The sequence below is a fragment of the Microcaecilia unicolor genome, chromosome 4, assembly GCF_901765095.1.
Source record: "Microcaecilia unicolor chromosome 4, aMicUni1.1, whole genome shotgun sequence".
Classification (NCBI taxonomy): domain Eukaryota; kingdom Metazoa; phylum Chordata; class Amphibia; order Gymnophiona; family Siphonopidae; genus Microcaecilia; species Microcaecilia unicolor.
In genome coordinates, this window is record NC_044034.1 from 60,604,918 (window position 1) to 60,619,034 (window position 14,117).

At 41.0% G+C, this 14,117-nt stretch overlaps 1 protein-coding gene across 2 annotated transcripts in view; it reads left to right on the forward strand.

Annotated features, from left to right (window-relative positions):
• Window positions 1-4,526: 4,526 nt before the first annotated feature.
• Window positions 4,527-14,117, forward strand: part of RDX (radixin) — an 88,584-nt gene continuing 78,993 nt past the window's right edge. Inside the window, exon 1 of one of the 2 annotated variants that reach the window (XM_030200277.1) lies at window positions 4,527-4,782. The gene's annotated coding sequence lies outside the window, so the exon portion shown is untranslated. Of the gene's footprint in view, window positions 4,783-4,845; window positions 5,074-14,117 lie in introns of those variants that run through there. The other variant, XM_030200278.1, reaches the window with a different exon arrangement.

Here is a 14,117-nt window from a genome sequence, read left to right on the forward strand (position 1 = left end):
AACTCAACTGAACCAGCAAGAAGGAAAGGAGGCCACACAGAAGTCACCACAGCGCACAGCTGTTATTCCGTCTGTTGGAGATAGAGAATACTGGCATGGTTGCTAAGCGCAGGAACTTATGAGGCACAACTCATTAGATCTCTATCTCCACCTGCTGGCGGATGATCACAACCCATTTGTCTAGACTGATCCTTGGGGCATATCGGAAGTATATTATGAGGACATTAAAAAAAAAATCTCATACATATTAATTCTGATACTGAACTGGGCTGTGGCCCTTGAGAACCACGTTTACCCTCCTTTGCCATAGGATATAGGGTACAGTTTTGAGATATTTTCCTTTAGGTATCCAGTGATGCCTAATCAATCTGTGTTTTAAAATGGCATAAAGCAAAACAGAAAAATCATGGCATTTGTGAAAAGTCAGAATTGGATTAAGTACTGGTCTTCTAAGAATCAGAGAGAAAGATATCAAGACCTAAAGTGGCCAACCAGTGAAGGTGGTGGAGGTCATCACTTTGTCTGATTTTGGACATGCTAGAGACAACTGTGGAGGGCATGATAGCAAGGGGTTTAAGAGGAAGCTGTGGTTGGTTTGCACTATGGGAATTTGTATGTTCATTTATCCAGGATGGTAGAAAACCAGAAGAAGAATCTTACCTGGTCAGACTGGATGTGCCATTTAGGTTTTATCTGTTGTTATCTACAAAGTTACTTCAAAAAGTTTAACATTAATAAAAAATACCATATTCTTTTTCCTTTCATTGAAGAACAGACATATACTTTGTTTTGGGAGGCCTGTCTGTACCCATTCCTATACAACTCTGTAAACAAGGGAAATCTGTGTCAATCATGGGTTAATGTTAGTCTGATACAGACAAAGAGTAAGCTTAGAGAGGCTTTTAGAAAACACGGAAGAAGGTGGTAATAATAGATTCTCATATTTCATTTGAAGAAACATACAAAATGCAATCATTTTAGAGTTAAAAAGAAAGTAGATTGAGAACTTTATGTAAGACCAAATAAAGTGACATGTTGAAGAAGATCAACAATTCTTGCCAGTAACTCCAGAACTGGAGCATCCCTTCTCTTCACGTCAAAAGGAAAAATCCAAAAATTAACATGACTGAAACAATAAATATTAAAAATAAAATTCTGCTAGGCAGTGAGTAAGGAGAGAGCTTCTTCAACTCAGGACCCAGGCTGTAGCTTTAAGGAACAGTTATTTGAAATTTTAGAGGAAATGTGTGATTAAGGGGGTTATTTTAGAAGCATTTACATGTGCAGATTGCATACATGTATAAATGGCAACTTCAGAAAGGCACCATTTTAATGTAAAGATCCACACCCACTAGAGATTTTAAGAGGGTGTGGTGAGGTATGGTCTGTGTGTGCCTTGGGTATGACAAAAATCTACATATTGTCACAGCTAGGGAACACTCTGCATGCATTCTCAGGTTCCCTTCTTTGCCTGTACCATTCAGGGAAGTGTTATTTTAAAGAGAGAACTCTGCTGTGACCTGGGAAAATATTTGAGTAAACCACTGTGCAGATTTTGGGAGGGGGGGGGGGGGGGGGTCCTATGTTTTTTAACTGTGAGAATGTCTGTATCTCAAGCAACTATACATGTGACTAGAGCCTGTCAATGACTCTGCAGCTTGGGTTTGAAAGCTAAAAGTGAAAGAATAAAATGAAAGCTGGTGAAGAAGATTTTGTATACAGTGGAGTCTCAATTATCCAATGTAAATAGGACCGAACCATTGTCAGATAAGTGAAAAGTCAGGTAATATGAAAAACAATGGACTCTAAAAAAAAAATGCAAAAGCAAAGGCACAGAGTTCCTGATGTTTTCATGAGCAGATTGGTAATTCACCCATAAGGATTGGGAAATGAGCTGCTGGAAACTATTATGAGAACCCACTCTCCCATGCATCAGATGTTACTGTTAGCCATGGCAGGCAGAGCTCACCGGTCCCAGTGGCCCTTGCACCTACATCAGAAGGAGCCAAAGGTTCTCGAGGATGAAAAAGGAGGCAAGTTTGGAGGAGCCGGCAGCTGGAACCTTAGCGCTGACTGCTATTGATGCAGGTGGCGGTTTAGTGACAAGAGTCTTCTACATCTCAACAGGTACCGTTGATGGCTATGGTGGCAACAGCAGAAGAAGGAACTCTAACAGAACTTTTGTTACTTTCATGTTTATAAACCCACCCCACAGTGCATTCTTTACATGCAATTTGGGAAGCCATAGCTGATCTGGCCAAAGCATCAGTCCCTCCTGTGAATGTGCTGTCCCAAAATGTTACTTTGGTACAATTGCAAGCTGAAAAGATAGCAGCAGACATGGAAAAAGTGGTTAGCTGTGTAGCTAACTTAAAGAAGGATATAAATAACTAAGTCTGTTCAAACTTTATTCATTAAAGACTTGATAAACAACCAACATTTAGAGAACATGCTTAAAATAAGGAATCAATCACAATGGCTTCCTTCTCTGTATAATCACTGTGGAGCTTCAAACAACTCGCATTAAAATATTATGTTTGCTCTCACAGTCCCTCAGTTCTTAAATTCTCAAATCCAACCCTTCATTGCAATAATTTTTCTCTCTTAGTGTCCTCAGTTGTGCACATTACCAAGATTACTGAATGGCAATGGTTCCTGCACACCTTTCTTCATCGGTACACTTTAAAGTGTACCGATGAAGAAAGGTGTGCAGGAACCATTGCCATTCAGTAATCTTGGTAATATGCACAACTGAGGACACTAAAATAAGGAATCTGCATATACAGTGGAGTCATGATGACATCACTGGGGGGGGGGGGGTCTGTTGGATATCCTAGATGATTGGATTAGCGGAGGTTGGATAATTGAGACTGTACTGTATTGCAGTTTAAATGTGTTTAGCGGCGTGCACATGCTTTTATTAGAAATCTTGAGTAGAGAATTGTATTTGCTGTGCTAGTCCACTTTGATGTAATAGTCAACAAGGAAATTTAACCCTTATTTCCACATATTCCCAAATCTAAAATATTGTGAACTTTCTAACAAAGAACCCAAGAAATTACAATGTAATAACTGATTAAAAAAACTGTTCCATTTGAAGCACCTGGTATTGGTCACTTATGGAGGGAAGAGACACTGAGGTATATTTTCAAAGCATGTACTTACAAAGGTACATAGAAACCTATGGAAAGAGTTCCTAATGTGTGCTACGGTGTTTGCTCACCATGGAAATTTAAGCCTATTCTATAAAATGTAGGCGTATTTTTTTCCAAGCAGAATTTTCAGTTACCAGATATAGGGCCCTTTACTAAACCGCGTAGGTCCCTACATGCGCCAAAATGGACCGTGTGGCTCTTGCGGTAGTTTCATTTTTAATGCGCATCCAATACATCTGAAAAATATTTTTGTATTTTCTGGTACGTGTAGTGGACACGCGCAGGTCATTACCACCCAAATTCTTTACTGCTAGGTCTATGGCTGCCAGTAAGGTCTGAGACCCAAAATGTCTTTTTGGGGAAAAAGAGGCCTTTTTTTACAGGTGTGCTGAAAAATGATTCTGCTTGTGCCCCAAACCAGCGCCTACACTACCGCAAACCATTTTTCAGCGTGCCTTTGTTAAAGGACCCTATAGAATCTAGCGCACGTTAGTAACTCTAATTCTGTTTGGCACTCTGTACTGAAAATATAGTACCTTAATTTTTACATTAGGGCATTGAGCACCTCCATACCACGACTAGAGGTACCCAAAACTAGAGATATACATCAGCTACAGCAGGTGCACAATCATACTCAAACTATGGCCTTTCTCCCATCCCAATGCGCCTGTTCTTTAAAGCAGTGGATTGAGGACCGGGATTTAAATCTTGGCATGACAGCCATTGTGCTCTTGGATGTAATTTATGTCTTGTGAGTCAAGTATCAGACTTAGATTGTAAGTTCTTTGGAGAAGGGACTTTCGAATATTAATTATAATAATGTTCTATGTTGCCATGAGCACCATTTGCAAAGCTGGGCTAAAAAAAAAAAGATTCAGCATGTATTTTTCTCATCCCTGGGTGGGAGGATATACCTCAGTAGAAAGGCATTGGGAGGTGGTGGGCCGCAGTCCACGTCCTACTGCCTTCCTAGTAGTTCCTACTGAGCCTTCGTCCTGGATCTTGTGCCAAATTTAATCACGCGCTCCTCTGTGCTTGTTTTTCACGCTCGTGGTGCAGCTGCTGTGTAAGTTCTGGAACACCATTGCAGAGCTGACGCTATTATTTTTTTTCCCCCCTAGCACAAACACTATTCTTCCTATCATCCCCGTCTCAGTTTCTCCCTGATCAGTCAACTTTTCAGTGTTTTCAACATTACAGTTCAGGGACTTGATAAACTCTGCTGAGCGTTGCTAATATTGCCGGGCCATGGAATTTTAAGCCTTTCCATGGCGCCCATTATCCCGCAGCCATGGCTCTCCTCGACCTCCCTACACGTCGGTACATATATAACGGGCGCTGCTGCCGCGCTTCCTGTCGGCTTCGAAGGGGTCAGCGCTGTGCCCCCGCCTTCCTGCCCGCCTCCTGAGCGCCATATTGTGTTGTGTAGCTGTCAGGACCGGCGGCGAAGCCTAGCTTTCCTCTAGCAGTGGAGGAAGTATTTTCTGGCTGGGAAAACGGGGCCGACCACACACATCCTAGGGAAGAGGAGGAGGAGGAGACGAGGGTGGCGCTGCTGCTGCTGACGTAGAGCTCTTGCTGTAACGGATTTTAGGCCGGCCGGAGCTGTCCCTTATTTTTCTTGCAGGTAAGGTTGAGCTCGTGCGTTGCCCTTCCCCCGACTACGTGGCCGGAGCGTGTCCGCGTGGAGGGAGGGCGCGAGGGGGGCTGCAGGCCCCGGCATTATAGCCAGCCTGATTTGAGGCTGGACGTGGCAGTGGCCTGAACCTCAGCCCTGATCTCCTGAGCAAAGGAAGCAGAGTTGCGCCCCTCTTCAATCCCCGGGGGGATTTAGCCAGTGAGCCTGTTGACTGTTCCTCCCGTACCGTGAGAAGACATGACATGACATGACATTCCTTCTGGAAACTACTTAAGAAGGGTTTGTGTCCTGCTGGTTGGTTGGGAGCGAAGTGTAATGGTTTTGTGTTAGTCGAGCAAAAACTGGGAAAGTGCCATGCATTTATTTGATGTAAGAGTTTAGGGGAAAGTATTTTGCTGCTGCTTTTTGACCAGAGAACAGTTAAAAATCAGACACCCATAGTTACGCTACCGTTAGTTGTTGAGACTGCATCAAATATGTAATCTGTAAAGCACGGTATACGTCTCCTATCAGCTATGTATAAACTGATAAATGTAACGCGGCTTAGGAAGTGGGCAGTGACATTTCCATCCTCCCCCACCCCCAGTCACCCACCCACCTCCAAAATACTGGCTGTAACACTGCAAGAAACCATCCTGGGCTGCAAAATTGGAAGAAGACCTGCTTAGTAGTGGACGCAATAGCACTAATAGTTTTCACTGGAGAACCGCAGTTGGTATTTTTCTTCATCCAGTGTTTTAAGTTTCATGCCCGATCTTTGTTTAATATAGTATGTTTCGCAAAGCAGATACGCATTCTTTAACCAAAACTTTGTGAATCAGCCAGGAATGGACAAAGACCTTGGGAGTTGCTCATGTTCAGCAGCAAGGGGTTATTTTAGGTCTGTGTATGAGAGCTAAAACTATGTAATCAGTTTTATTGCTTATCACTTATGAGAAATAAAGTTACTTATAGTCTAATGCTAGATAGTTGGAAGGTTGTTAAGAAAAAAAAGTTACTTTACAAAACAAGATGGTTACCATTTACACTGTTTTTTTCATAGTCTGTACACTAACGTCCCTGTTATCCAGCTTCAGGCTATAACACCCTTGTTTCTCAAAATAAATGTTTGATATGTTTTCTAGGCATTGCCTTTTCAGATGAGTGAGGTTCCCTTATGCCCCTCTTAGGTCAAGCTTGCTAGTAGAATGTGGGATTGTTCTTTTATGTTTGTGCCACACTTGATACACCTATCTGTAGATACAGTCATTGTATCTGCTCTTATCTATGAATTCTGTTTCAGGAGGATTTGGGCTAGTACTGTGGGTTTCTTATTGGGATGGGGATAGTAGAGTTGATAGCCAAATCTTCTCAGGCCCAGACTCTGTCTCTGAGTTGGGAATGGGTTCTGGAGGACCTTTCTTTATGCTTGAGGAAACAGTTGATTCAGAAAGGCCAGTATAATAAGCCATGCGTTAGAGCTGTGTGCTGAAGCTCAGCACAGTGTTTTCCTAATGCAGTGTAAAACAAACAAAAATTAAGTTAATGCTTGATGCAGTAAACAATTCATAATAAAAAATGTGTATTGATATGGAAGTGTATTGTAATTGCCATGGAAACATGGGTATGTTCTAGTGCATCAAGCATTCATTGGCTGTAGTTATTTTTTACAGAGATTGTACTGGAACCTGGAGGAGCCTTGCATGCACCTACACTGCATAGGCGAGTATCAGGTTATGCATATTAGATGTGCATATCTGGAATGCCAAATGTATATTCTGCGCATAAATATTAGTGTGATACGATGTGTTATTTACACATCATTTCACATCTGTATCACCTTCCCCTTTAACACACTGGCCACACAATCACATTTGCATCTCTTCCCCTATCCACTTTTTTCTTTTGCTAGATTATCCCTCTCCTTTTCAGTTAAAAAAAAAGTTGCAGATAGTTTATATTGGCAGAAATTTCTCATTAATATTAGCCACAGAAAAGTGAGCAAGCTTTTTGCTCCTGAAAACAAGTACTAAATCTCCAGCATTAGAAAGCTTTCAGGTCTTGTGCACAGTTCTTTGCATCCAGGTTTTAAAGCAAATTGCGCGCACTAAGCTCTTTTGTACACAGGATACCCATTGCACAGTAAACTACACAGAACTCGTGTGCGTTAAGCCTCCTATGCATTATTGTATTGGCATTTAAAGCTTTAATAAAAAGCATACACTGAAGGAGAACCAGCTCTATGTTTTATACTTAGGCAAACATACTTCTGGTCTCTACCCAGGACCCTTATAATCTCAATCTATCTGTTCTACATTCCTGTTTAGATGCACTTGGTCATTGGCTTTTCCTCTTACCATCTTGTGTTAAAGCCTTCTAAGTCAGTTGTCTTTTGGACCACTGTCTGTTCTTCATTCCCCCCCCCCCCCCCCCCCCCGGTTCCCTCTCTTCAGAGCTCTCTGTTGAAACTGGTTGACACTGAAATATCTGGATGTGATCCCTCACCCATAGTTTTTCCTTCAGTTCCCACATTTCTTCAGTTATGAAATCCTGTTTCTATTCTCTTCGTCTTATTTGTTCTATGTGCAATGACCTGGATAATTCCTGTGCTACACTGTTCTGCTGCCTTGTTTCTTCCTGTCTTGATTAACTGGTCTTCCTAAAATTCTTCTCAAACATTTCCAGACTGTTTAGAATACTGTAGTTCAGTTCCTTTCACATGCCCATGGATCTGACTGTCATGCCTCTCCTGGCGCACCACCTCTGGCATCCCATTCCGTTTTTTGTCCACTTCAAGATCCTCACCCTAACATAGGGTTCTTAACCCAATCCTCGGGACACACCTTGCCAGTCAGGTTTTCAGGATACCCACAATGAATATTCATGAGAGAGATTACCTCCATTGTTTGCAAATTTATCTCATGAATATTTATTGTGTGTGTCCTGAAGACCTGAATGGCTAGGTGTGTCCTGAGGACCTAACACAGAAGGTACTCTATACCGGAACTCTGTATCTTTCTTCAGTCATCACTCCTTATACTCCATCTTGTTTATCGTTTATTCAGATTTGATATGCCGCCTTTCACATAACAACCAAGGTGGTTTGCAGACTATCAGATACAGAAAATAAGAGAGAGGAACTCCATCAAATCATAGGACAGAAAAAAAGGGGTGGGAGGAGAAGGAGACAGGACAAGACGCTCCACTGATCATAGCACATCATGTCAGCCATCAGAGCTCTGAGGAAAAGCTAAAGAGGAAAGATTAGAGCGGCAGGAAACTTTGTATGTGATCAGAACGAAGACCTTGAGGAAGCGAGTTCCAGAGAATAGGGACCCTGAAAAAGAAGGCAGAGTATGGGTAGACTCGAGGCAAGATAAATGGACTGGAGGTGGGGCTAGGCATTGTGTAGTGGCTGAGTGGAGGGTGCCGGAAGGGGCTCAGGGGACTAGAAGTGAAGCAAGATGGGAGGGAATCCCTTAGTGTAGAACCTTATGTTCTACTGTTAGAATCTTGTGCTGAATGCGAAAAGTAATCGGAAGCCAGTGATGCTGAATAAGAGGAGGGGTAATGTCATGGCGGTGAGTATTAGTGAGGATATGGACAGCAGTGTTCTGCACAGTTTGAAGACGTTTTAAGGAGCAGGCTGGGAGACTAAAAAAAAAAAAAGTTACAATAGTCCAGGCGGGTTGCAACAAGAGAGTAAATAAGGGAAATGTATGCAGAATCGTCAATGTAAATATGAAGAGACCGGATTAAGTCTGAGGCAGAAACAAAACAGGCTCTGTCAATAGAAGATCTTGTGTTTTATGTTCATCAGTAGCCTACTGTTTATCACTTCCTCCAATCCATTGCTTTTGCCTGGAATCCTCTCGACATTTGATGTTCTTTTGTACTGCTCCTGATTTATAGAATTCCCTTCTTATCAATCTTCTTACTGAACAATCCATATGTTTTAGCCCTCCCTAAAAGCCCACTTATTTACCTTCACCTTTTCAAATATTTAGGTGACGAGAGGATCACACTGACAGCACACAGTTTGCAAGAATAAACAAGGATGTGTTTGGTTTTTACTCTTGTTATATATCCTCTGTCCTGTCTAGTTTTATGTAGTTTTTTTTAATTGAAATTTTATTTTACACATATATAATCAAACGTTTAGAAAATGAAAAATATAAATATAAATATCTTGAAATATATTCAAGGCAAAAAGAATATCAAAAGTAAAAAAACAAACAATAGTCCTATTGAAATATTAGACCACGAATTACAAAAAGGAGAAGAGGGAGAAAAAGAAAAAGGGAGCCAAGTAATTAAGAAACTTATATCAGAAATGACAAACTAACTTGTAACCCTAAAAAAGCAATGATTAATTTTCTACTTCATTACTGCCATGAGCAACATTGACCAGTTTTTGAGTCCAAAAAAATCCTAATCTGTTCTGGAAGTTGAAAAACCTCTAACTCCTAAATATTGAACACATTTACATGGATATTTCAGCTGGAAACTAGCACCTAGGCTTCTAGCTTCTTGTCTCATCTCCAAAAAATCTCTTGGGTTGCCCAGCCATTGACCTAACGGTAAAGACTCGCATAGTATCTGGGTGGTAATGACCTACGAGCGTCAAGTGGCACTTGGCGCGCGTCCAAAAATTATTTTGCACCATTTTGGCACGCGTTGGGTGTGCGTAGACACTTACACGGGTTAGTATAAGGGCCCCTAAGTTTGTTACGTATTACAGAAATAGAAAGCTACAAGAAGGAAAATCTGCATAGTATGTTTGAAAGTATATTTAATTCAGCTCTTCAACATTTTCCTAATTCTTCAATATGTAGAAATGAGAGAGCTGAGTTGCTTAGATTTTGACCAATATTAAGAGTCAAGCATAGGCTGCTTCATCTTCAGGCAACGGCTTAAACTCCAAGCACCAGCAACTAGAAATTGAGACCTGGCACCTAAGATTAATGTGTCAGCAACAAGAGGTATAGGCAGCAGTGTCTAAGCCTGGACTGGCTAATGACACAAAAGGAGGCAGTAAACTAGTTGAGCAGAGGAAGACAGAACTAGTAGGAGCTATCAAATGACTGAATTAAAAACGAAAATGTGCAAGTTGGAGATAGGGGGTCTAAGAGTCTGATAAATATAGTCCTAGTCATTATCTGACATGTTTTTAGCACTATATCTACATCATAGGCTAGTAAACAATTCAAAATGAATCTGGACCTTTGGAATTGAAACAACAAAAACCAAAATTTAGTTAGGTTTAAAAGAAGTTAAGAGAGCAATAAGGAAAAATAGGAAGGTTTAACAGAAAGGAAAACAAGGGGATTTGGGGTGTTTCTGAAACTAAATCAGTGATTTTCAAACTTTTTCATCTCATGGCACACTTACAAGGTGCAAAAATTGTCAAAGCACACCATCAGTTTTTAAAGATATTTTATCATTTAACAAATGAGTATTAAGATTGTGTTTAAAGTTCAGGGGCCCTTTTACAATGTGCCAGTAAGCCTAGCGTGGGCTTTCGCACGCTAATCTGGAGCTACTGCTGGCCCAACGCCGGCTCCGGCAGTAGTTCCAGCCCCAGTGTGCGCCATTTCCTGTGCTGTGGAAAATAGGGCTGTAATTTTTAGCACAGTGCTAAACTGGTGGTAATTGGGCAGCACCTCGCGCTACTGAGCGCAGGAGCCCTTACCATCACCTCAGTGGGTGGCGGTAAGTGCTTCCTCGCATGGCCACGCAGTAAGAGCAGTTGTACCGCATGGCCCTGGCTATGTTCAACCTTTACCTGCTCCAGTAAAAAAAGTCTGCAGCACGTGCAAAAAATGGCCCCCTGCCACTAGTGCAGGGCACTTTTAGTACAGCTTGGTAAAAGGACCCCTCAATAATTGTAAACATTGTGTTATCTTTATAGCCACAAATATCATGCATTCAAAAACAATTTTAAAGCAAATTCCCCCCCCCCCCCCCCCCCCCCCCTTCCACCCATCATCCTCATTTAAAAATAAATAAATCGTGAAATCTGTGCTTGGTGATTTTTTTTTTCTAGCCCCCCCCCCCTTCATCCACACTCCATCCAGCTTTACTTCAGCCCCCCCCCTCCTCACAACCATCCAGCTAATTTTCAAGCCCCACTCCCTAGCCATATACTCCAGAACTCCTCCCTTTGCACCCATATAAACACGCCCCCTCCCTGCACGTGCCCCTTCCTGCTTCCACACTCCATCCAGCTTATTTTCAAGCCCCTCTCCCTACCCATATACTCCAGCACCCCTCCCTGTTCACACATACACCCTTTCCAGCCCCCTCCTGCGTGCATGCACAAACTCGCCCCATCCAGCCCATGTCCCTGCGTGCACACCTTCCCTGTGCACACACACGCCCCATCCAGCTCCCCTCCCTGCACGTGCACACACGCCCCATCCAGCCCCCCTCCCTGCATGCACATCTCTCTATATAATGAAGTAAAATTGAAAATCACAAAAATAGCTTTAAAAATTATTGCAGCAGGTAGAAACAGCAGTAATAAACTATTTTGTGCTCATTTTTCTAAAGTGTTCTATAGAATACAGTAATAGCCAAATTTCGTTGAGGATATCCTGTTTCTTGTTGGGCTCATCTGTTGAAATCTGGATTTTAGAGCCGCAACAGCTCACTTTACCCAGAACTGATGGAATTCCACAATAAGGTCTTTTAAGACCATATTTTTCCATCTTCTGGCATCAATGTTTATTGACCATTTGATGTTTTCACATATTTTATATAAAGACTCCTGAAGCAGGCCAGTGGCCGAAACGCGGTATGGTGTCGAGCCTTCACCGATAAACTTTCTACCATCGATTGAAGTCTCTAGTTAGTCTGGTCTATTTCTCACTCCTTGTGCACTGTTGTCCGTGAGCAGCATTTAATGTAGGATTTGATTTTCTTTTCCAAGAAATAAGTCCAAATACCATGTGGATTGTAGCAAATAATCCATAAAGCAAATGTACATTAAAATGTAAATATTTTACATCTGAACAGAGGATAGTCTCCAGTAGGAAGAACTAAGTAACTTCAATCTTCAAAGCATTGTGTAAACAAAGGGTAGTTTAATTCTGTTGTCTAATTCTCCAAAATCAAGGGCTGGCAGGTCTCCCAAGACAATGGGGTATGATTCTTGCTGCAGAAGCAAGCAGGCAAAAGGGTAAAGCAACAAGTATGTACTGTCTGCTATCTTCATGTGTTGACTAGATGAGTCTTGGGGCCAGGGTGGATTGAAGTAACATTTTGCTATTGCTGGCAAAATGTCACTTCTGTAAGCTTGAATCTGCCTCAGTATCTCTATCAGCTTCAGTTCATGGAAAAATCTCATATTTCCTTGGTTAGGGAATGCTGGCCTAGAGCACATTGTGCATTATTGATTTATAAATGTGAAGAACCACATCTACTAGATTTTTGAACTGTCTTTTAGATTGTAAGGGCAACTATCTTTGACGGTCTTTTACTAAGCCACATTAGCATTTTTAGCTCCTGGTAGAAATCAGCTGGCGGTAAACGCCGAGATGCTCATAGGCATTTACCACCAGGATTCCTAAAAGACTCCCTTAATGTCTGCAATCATGTGATAAAACAAAGTATCATTCCTAATTTTTTGTACTGTAATTGTAATGTAAAGCCTGTAAAACAAAGGGTTACAGTGTACAGCACAGTAAAATAGAAGGTTAAATTTAATGTAGAATAAATTGTGGGTTGAAGGGAGCAAGAGTAAGTGACAGACAAAGCAGTTCAGTGGGGAATAGTAATAATGGTGAGGCTTAGTCTGCATATACCAAACTGATATGCAGACCCATTGCTGCAGGGGAACCAAATAAAATTGTGATTAGTGGTACAGTTTTATTGAATCCAGCAATTCATGCACAAAACATTCCAGCATGTACAAGCCTGCTGTTTCAACAAGGTCAGAATACTTTGGAATAAAAAAAAAAAAAAAAAGACAAAAAACAAACATAAACCTACTTCCTCCCCACCACCCAAGTAACACTCATGGAGCTATCTGGTCACCCTTCTGCAACCAAAACAAGAACAGGACTGTCTTCGGTCATTCGGTTCTGATCAGACTGAAGAATAGCTCTGGTTAGCTCTATGCAGGAGTTTTTACACCTTATTTTGTATACACAAACAGCTGCATAACAGCCTTCTGAAGTACTGCTGAATAGAGCTTTGTAAATACAGCCCCTCTTTGCTGAGATGAAAACAGAGCTGAAAAAATAATTTGTTTGAGCCCTTTTGTTGCTGTCATTTAGTATGAACAGCTGCCAAGTATGCAGTTTTATTCAGTTGCCAAATGTGGAGCAGTTCCCAAAGCTTGCGTTGTAACTAGCTATAAGTAAACAACAAAGCTTAAATAGAAAACATGACACTAATTAACCATGCACTACAAATCTATTTATACTACAATTGGTGATCCATTTGTTTGTGAATTTTGGCATTATAAGAATTAGTCAATAAAGGCCAGGTGTAACTTAGAATATTAAATAAGTTGTGATTTCTAAGTGAAAATGTTATTTGAACTGGCATGTGGCAATAGCTAGAAAATGCAGGCAAAAGACTAGCTGTTTCATCTTTTTTAGTTTTGGCACATATAGCTTTTTAAAAAATATTTATCAAATTAACTTGCTCATTAGTGTCACTTATTTTACAGCTTAATTAGGCACTAAATAAAATCCATTTTCTGTGACGTGATGCCAACAGATGTGGATAGGTTAGCAAAAGTTTAAAATGTGTACAGAATTTTCAAACCTTTTGCATAAAATTTTGAATTTGTGTACAGAATTCCAGGAGTAGCTCTTTCTAGATTTTTTTTCTCTTATGTTTGATTGGAACATCTGTTCACCACTATGAATTTTGCTTCTTCCCCTGTGGATCCAGTTTTCTCAATAGTAGTGTGGGACTCTTTGTCCATTTTTTGACCCATTACTGTATCTAATTAATTCCAATCTAAATTGTGGTATAGTGCCAGTAGCTGGAGTCAATTTAACATCCAGAGTTGGAGGAAGCCTAATTTGTATCCTTCTACCTTATGTCATTTTTGCCCCATTACAAATTACCTTTTGTGGCCAGACTGGTTGAGAAGACTTTATTTCAACAATTATCAAAATGTTGTGAAGTTAATATTTTCTATGTGAGACAATTCAGGTTTCGGTTAGGGCAGGACAGAGCACAGAATCGGCATTGATGGCTGTGTTCAATGAAATTCTTAATCATATGGATGCAGGAAAAACCGCCAATCCAAATCCCAAAGGGTTGTATAAAGTAATTTATTTATTTATTGCATTTGTATCCCACATTTTCCCACCTCTTTGCAGACT